At 35.4% G+C, this 7180-nt stretch overlaps 1 long non-coding RNA gene across 1 annotated transcript; it reads right to left on the reverse strand.

Moving 5' to 3' along the window:
• Window positions 1-818: 818 nt before the first annotated feature.
• On the reverse strand, window positions 819-3093 carry LOC130986812 (uncharacterized). The gene is made up of 2 exons (XR_009089403.1): window positions 2530-3093; window positions 819-1613 (listed from the first exon to the last, which is right to left on the reverse strand). It is a non-coding gene; the product is annotated as an uncharacterized LOC130986812 (long non-coding RNA).
• Window positions 3094-7180: the final 4087 nt, after the last annotated feature.

Below are 7180 nucleotides of genomic sequence, written 5' to 3' on the forward strand. Positions count from 1 at the left end.
AAATTATGATTACCATCACAATAATAACAACTAAGATTTCATCATTGAGTTTTTCAATTGTTATTTAATTGTTTCATCTTATAATGAGTTTAAATATATTTTATGATAACAATATTAAGGTTCTGTAATTAAGTTTTTCAATTGTTATTTACTTGTTTGATCCTATTATGAGTTTAAATATATTTATTGTTATCATAATTAATAATGCCTCCGTCCCACTTCAAATTGCCCAAAACTATAAGACAATCCTATAGTTGTGGGCCATTTGAAGCTGGATGGAGGGAGTAATAAATAAGATTTTGTAATCTGACATGTGCATACATAATTGTAATACATATAAAAGGTATAAGTTTAATGTGACGCCCGGGAACGATATGCGGAGTGATCGCCGGTGCAAAAGAGGCACGGACAATGAGCGGATGAGATCGATAATTTGTGAGAGGGGAACGAGGGCGGCGGCCTTCCGGCCGACGGGCAGCGACTTTGCCAGCGGAGCTTGAGGAAGGGGGCGGCATCTCCGCCGACGCCGAGGAAGGAGACGACACTGCATGGGGTGGCGTCAACCCAGATCGGAGAGAGGAGGTGGTCTTCTCGCCTGTCTCCAAGGAAGGAGGCAGCACAGTGGTGTGAGAGAGAGGTGTGGGTTCAGTTTGTGTTGGTGGGTTGGATTGGGGAACAGAGAGAGACGAGATGGTCTGTGTGACAGCCCCGATTTCCCGGGAGAAAAAGAAATGGGCTATGTGACAGGATTACTAAGCTTTACTTGAATAAAATATGTAATGCGCCCTGAGGGTTGGCATTATGCCGTATTTAAATGAGAGCAAGTACGACATTATAACATAATTATTCTCCCTATCAGGATCGGAAGTTCGAAGGTCTGAGACCAAGACAACGTCTCATACAAAGCATATAATAGATGCGGGAAAACAATCGCTAGAAAAGTGATGGAGAATGAAATTCATATTATAAATATGAATAAAAGTATTAATATAGTTAGGCATCAGATAATATTCACTAAGTGAATTTATTTCAGCGGAAGTAAAACAGAGTGTTCTTCAATATTACAGCAACAACCTTTCCTCAGCTTCGCACGTCACCACCAGCTGCTCAATCTGCAAAAGGTTTTGAAAACAATTGCAGGGCTGAGTACTAGTGTACTCAGTGGGTTGAGCCATTTAAAAACATTTTAAATATCATTTACTGAAAAAGATAATTCATGCCTTAAACAGTATAACACAGAATGTTTTTAAAGATGAGTCATTCCATGCATACTAAAATAATCTGAGCTCATATTTTCCTGGCCATCTATTGGGCATGCTATCTACAACTGGTTGTCACCGATCTCTCGAGACAACAGGTTCTGGTGTACGTACACAATTCTGGTTAGCAGAGCTAACAATGTTCTGGTTGGCGGAGCCAACAATGTTCTGGTAGAAGCAATAACCAATAGAGAGCAAAAACATTTTAAGCATGAACCATCAACTTTAACTTTACATAAAATCGAGCTTATTAGCTCAAACATACATTTCGTAAATAAAGCCTCACCTGATTTGGAGAAAATCCAAACAAATAACTCAGCTGGACAAGAGCCTAAATATCCTCTTCTGTATGACCTACAAGATAAGTTCTCAACTTAAACTCATAGTCCTAAAATCAAGCTTAACCTTCATGACTTGCCATCATTTTCTAACTAGATTCGCAACACCCGGGTTTTCAAAAATTCAACACAAAACTTGAAATCATTTTTCTTGGCTAAGGGTTTCAATAATACCCTTGCTCGGCTTTTACTAAAAAATCGATTCACAAATAAATAAATTCATGGCTCGATTAGTAATTTAATAAGAGGCCTTCTTCATGCAAAAAAAAAAATGCAGCCCAAAAATATAATTCATAGCCCAAGTTATAAAAATGCAGCCCACTAACAAATATATGCATGAAGCCCAACAATTAAAAAGGCCCAAACTCTTTTCTTCTTCTTTTTAAAACACATACTCACACACACACAAAACACACGCACACACACACACGCAGCTGCTGCTGCGCAGCAGCCTCCCTCTCGCCCTCTTCTCTCCTCCGGCGGCTGGCAGCAGCGCCGTCCTCCGGCCGCCGCCGCCGCCGCCACGGTACCACCCCTCTGTCTCCCTCGTATCTCCCTCTCAATTCGCCAAACCCCCAAAACCACAAATCACTCCCTCTAAATCCCTAAACCATCTTTCTCCTACGATTTCCCGCGAGGTTACCGCCGGACTTGGCCCCCCTCTGCTCCAGCCGACAGCAGCAGTCAGCCGGACCGCCGCCATCGCCGCCTCCCTCCTCCTCTGATTCTTCAACTCATCGGCCACCACCGCCGTCGATCTTCCCCTGTTCTCTCTCGATCCCAACCTGCCCGACTCACCCAACGACGATAATAGCTTCCACACACACAACAGCAGCACTCACTCATACACACAAAAAGCTTCTTCTTTTTATTCCATCTCTTTAATGATCTCAATTATATAAAACAAAATTTGCAGGTGTGTAAAATCAAACCTTTTCTCAAGGATTTTGCTATTGAATAGAGTTCTTCATCAAAGAGATGTGATTGAGTGGCAAAAAGAATATAACGAACTGTGGTTGGGAATAGACTTTCGATTTCTTGATGATGGTTGATTTTGTGGGTTGTTGTCTGTGGATGATAAGAATATGATGGAAATTTTCTTATGGAATGATTGAGGAAGAGAAGAGCTCTACTGCTGATCCTCGGTGAAAAGCTCGAGTGAGAAATTTCATACTTTGATGGGGGATTTTGTAGAAGGAAATTGGCAACGTGGATGAACCCCCTTCCATTAATCATCAGATACAAAAAAAATGGCTTTTGATGATATTCTGATAAGCTTGTGAAAATATCTGTAATAGTAATGGATTTGGGCCTCCAAAAATAATAATTCGGCCCACTATAAAAAGATAAATGATCCCACATCATAATCAAATAAGGCCCATTAACAAATTTGCCTCAAAATTTTAACAAACCATTTATCTGAATTAAAACAAATTTTCTCCGGGGTGCGAATCGACTTAATTCTAAATCCAATCATTCTTCTAAAATCATATTGAGGAAAAATTCGGGGTATTACAGTCTGTAAGAGGGGAACGAGGGCGGCGGCCTTCCGGCCGGTGGGCGACTTTGCCGGCGGAGCTTGAGAGAGAGGTGGGCGGAGCTTGAAAACGATGTCGTTTAACATTTAATAAATAAATAAAAATTCCATGTAATGGACACGTCAACAAATTTATTCAGAGTTTGAAAGTTGAAGTCATTATTATTATTATTATTATTATTATTATTATTATTATTATTATTATTATTATTATTATTATTATTATTATTATTATTATTATTATTATTATCATCATCATCATCATCATCATCATCATCATCATCATCATTGTTGTTGTTGTTGTTGTTGTTGTTATTTTGCAGTGACTGGTTGCAGCTACAAATATTTAATTTAGATAAATTTCAAATAAATATTGCAGTTTTTCTTTTAAAATTTTATGTGCTAATACTCTGTTCAGTTATACATTTCCTAAAACATCTAATTTAGGCTCATTTCAAATAAATGTTGCAATTTTTATTTTAAAACCGTGTCATTTAATACTCTATTTAGTGAAATACAATTCATGAATTAAATATCAGTAATTATTTCCACAAATTTATATAATAATAAATCCCATCGAATTTCGACGGACTACTTTACTAGTTTAGAGTTAATTTCAAATACAATTAATGTAGCCGAGTCAAATTATTAAGTTGAGGCACCAAAAGACTCACCTTAGTTAGTGAACATGTGTTTTGATTCAGTCCAATTTGTGGGTTGTAATTATATTTTATCTGGATATATAATCTAATTTGTACTAATTTCATTTAGATATGGTCCAGTTTGTACTAAGTTCTTAATTCTGCGAAAAATTCTTTGTATATATTCAATTCATAATATAAAATGTATCTTGAGTCGAAAAATTTCGTGCCAAAAAGAAATTGATCAACTTTAGTAGGACGGAGAAGGGAGTAAAATCTAATAAGATGAAATTGAGGCTTATTATAAAAGAAAAAATATCATCCCTTGAAAGCACAAAGATGCAGACTAAGGGCACAAAACTCGGAAGGAGATCGTAAAACCAAAGAAGACAAAACAAAAAAACACCAAATCAATATCTAATCTCAGGATAATCTATTTCATCCGACCAACGTCCATGGACAATATTGTTCATGGCACGCATACTAAGACTATTACTAAGGTCAACCACAAAGTCCTTCGGCTTGTAACCCATTTCTCCCACATTCCTGAGGCGACTTTTTATGCTACCTTCCGGAGCTGCATGCATAGGCTCCCTTCCCATACCCTTTCCGGAACCCTTTGGACGACCACATCCTCGCTTCGGCTCTGAGAGCATCAGCATTCCCTGATTCACCTGCTCCTTTAAACGACTAATTAATACGACTAGCAATATCCTCTGGAGCAGGAGTTGACTGCCTATCACCGGAGCTCAATCCAGAACCAACCTCCTGCTGATCATGCTGAATGGCCGTAGAAGTAACCTTCCCTAATCCTTCCGCCCTAGCCGCAGCAACAATATGCTCACTGGTCTCAGCCACACTCAAATCAGCACCCTTTTGCTCCATGAGAATTTTTAGAAGAAGAATTCCCCCGAAAATCATCAATCATCGCAGCATTCACTGCCGCACCATGCTCAATCTCAATCTTCGGCTCTTCCACCATGTAAAATCTAACAAGATACATGCTATATATGAATTGAATATATACAAATAGTGTTTAGTATTTTAGGTGTGTTTAGTAATAAAGTGAATATAATGAATAAAGTGAAAAAGTCACAAAAATCTTTTATAATTTATTTCATATAAGAAAATTGATTAATTTAGTTGAAACAGTCCAAAAAAATACTGATAAGTTAGTAGGAATAAAGAGACTATATATATATATATATATATATATATATATATATATATATATATATAGGGTTGCGCTAAAATAAGACTCAATCTTATACTATAAAATAAGACTCAATCTCAACTCTTGATCTCAATTATATAAACGGTCAGATCATGTTTTAGATGTGTTAGCCGATTTATATTAGGAGGTTAATAAGGTAAATACATTTTCATTAATTAATATGAATCCCATGATTTATGGGATCACGTTTTCCATATCTTCGTGATGGCTTAACTTTGCACCGTTATTATCTCAGAGAAGTAATCTAGAGTTTTCTGCACAAACATTGCATCGCCCAGATCAATACAAATGCTTTAGAATTAATTTTCTGTATATATTTATTTTTTGAATTGCATGTTTTTTAGTGCACGAATGTATACGAAATAATTCATGCAGTGACTGTGAAATATTCATTAACAATATGAAAATCCTTAGCATAAACTAACAATTTTATTCATACGTTTTTCTTATATGGAGATCCGAAATTTGTAACTATTTCCCTTCCAATTCATACGTTTTTCTTATTACGAATTGAAAGTACTTTTTTTACGAATTATATTCTATGCACGAATCTGAAGTTCTTTTGTTACGAATTATGTTCTGATTAGGTAAATTTCAAGCCACAAGATCAACCAAGATCTAATGGACATGATTTGTTCATATTTTATACACTTAAAAGTGTTCTTATTTTAGCTCATCCCAATATTATATTACAAATATTGTAATATAATATTTAATCTATCAGCTAAGTTGTGACGCATTCAATTGTTGCGAAAACATTTAGAGCGAGTCTATGTTAGAAATTCTGAGCGTCTCAATGAATTTGAATTACGAATTTCTACGGTCCCATTTGTGGTTGTACACCAAGGGATATAGTCAGTCAAGTCAAACTCTTTTTAATTGGTCTGTACGTTTATATAGTACTTCTTCCGTCTCACTAAAAGTGATATGTATTTTATTTTGAATCGTTCCACTATAAATAGTCTGTTTCTATAAATGAAAAAATTTAACCCTTTAAAAATTGTAGATCCCACAATTTTTAATCAATTTACATCTTCTCCTTAATTTCCGTGCCAAAAAATTTTGAGTCATTTATATTAGGACGGAGGGAGTATATCGTATTCTGCCTTCAATCACCAAGAAAAACTTGCTTTGTTGAAATAAGTTTAGTCAAGTAATATGTTCTTCACCTATCATTTCTAATATTGCGGATTTGATTCACAAAAGCAATTTTTTTTTTTTTTTCAGAAGCAGCGTATAAATATAAATTATTTAGTCTTTTACAAATAAGACCGCTAGCCTAGTGGTACGCTTCTTTGTCTACCATCTCTAATATCAAAGGGTTCCTAGGGGTAGTGATATTTTTTTTTTGTTTTTTTAGCATTATGATATCTATTGAAACATTATACATTTTTTTTACCTTTATGATATCTATTGAAACATTATCTTTCTTCATATTAATGATTACTTTTTCTTACGACAATAATTATTTAATCAAACAAATTAAAATTATAAGTTCTCGTGAATAAACATAGCAATTATCGTGAAAAAGTAATGTTTGATAAACATTTACATTTTTTCATGTCGATTATTACTTTTTATCACAACAATAATTACTGTGAATTATTCATGCTTTTCAACCAATCTGTAACACGCGATCCACATCCAATCCCAATCCGACCCACGTGCTACCCCGCCCCGACCTGATTTCTTGGGTGAAATCGATCTCACTTAAGTTTTTGCGCCTCAGTTTTTGCACATCGGGTGACATTAACAATAATGGACTTTCTATCTATCGATTTAGGGGCGAGCATTCTCTCATTTTGGTTTTCAATTGAATCTAAATCCGAAAATTGAACTAATCAAAGTTTTTACAATGATCAACCAAATTGACCCAATTTTTTTTAATTGAATCAATAGTAACAGGCCTGTGTCTTTTGCCAGGCGGACCAGTTTTTGAGCTCGAACCGGCGGTTTCGGGCCTAGTCGGGCCGAAAACCGGCGATTTTTGGGCCGAACCTGCAGTTTTGTCTTTTTTTGTATTCTTTTTTGTGAAATTAAATGACTTGTGTTGAAATTTCAAAATTACTTAATTAAGTTAATCTAATAAAAATATAATAACTTATAAATAATTTTTAAATTTAGAAATTATTTATATATGTTGTGTTTTTTTATGTAATTTAATAAAAACA

The sequence above is a fragment of the Salvia miltiorrhiza genome, chromosome 5 (genome assembly GCF_028751815.1).
Source record: "Salvia miltiorrhiza cultivar Shanhuang (shh) chromosome 5, IMPLAD_Smil_shh, whole genome shotgun sequence".
NCBI classification, from domain to species: Eukaryota; Viridiplantae; Streptophyta; class Magnoliopsida; order Lamiales; family Lamiaceae; genus Salvia; species Salvia miltiorrhiza.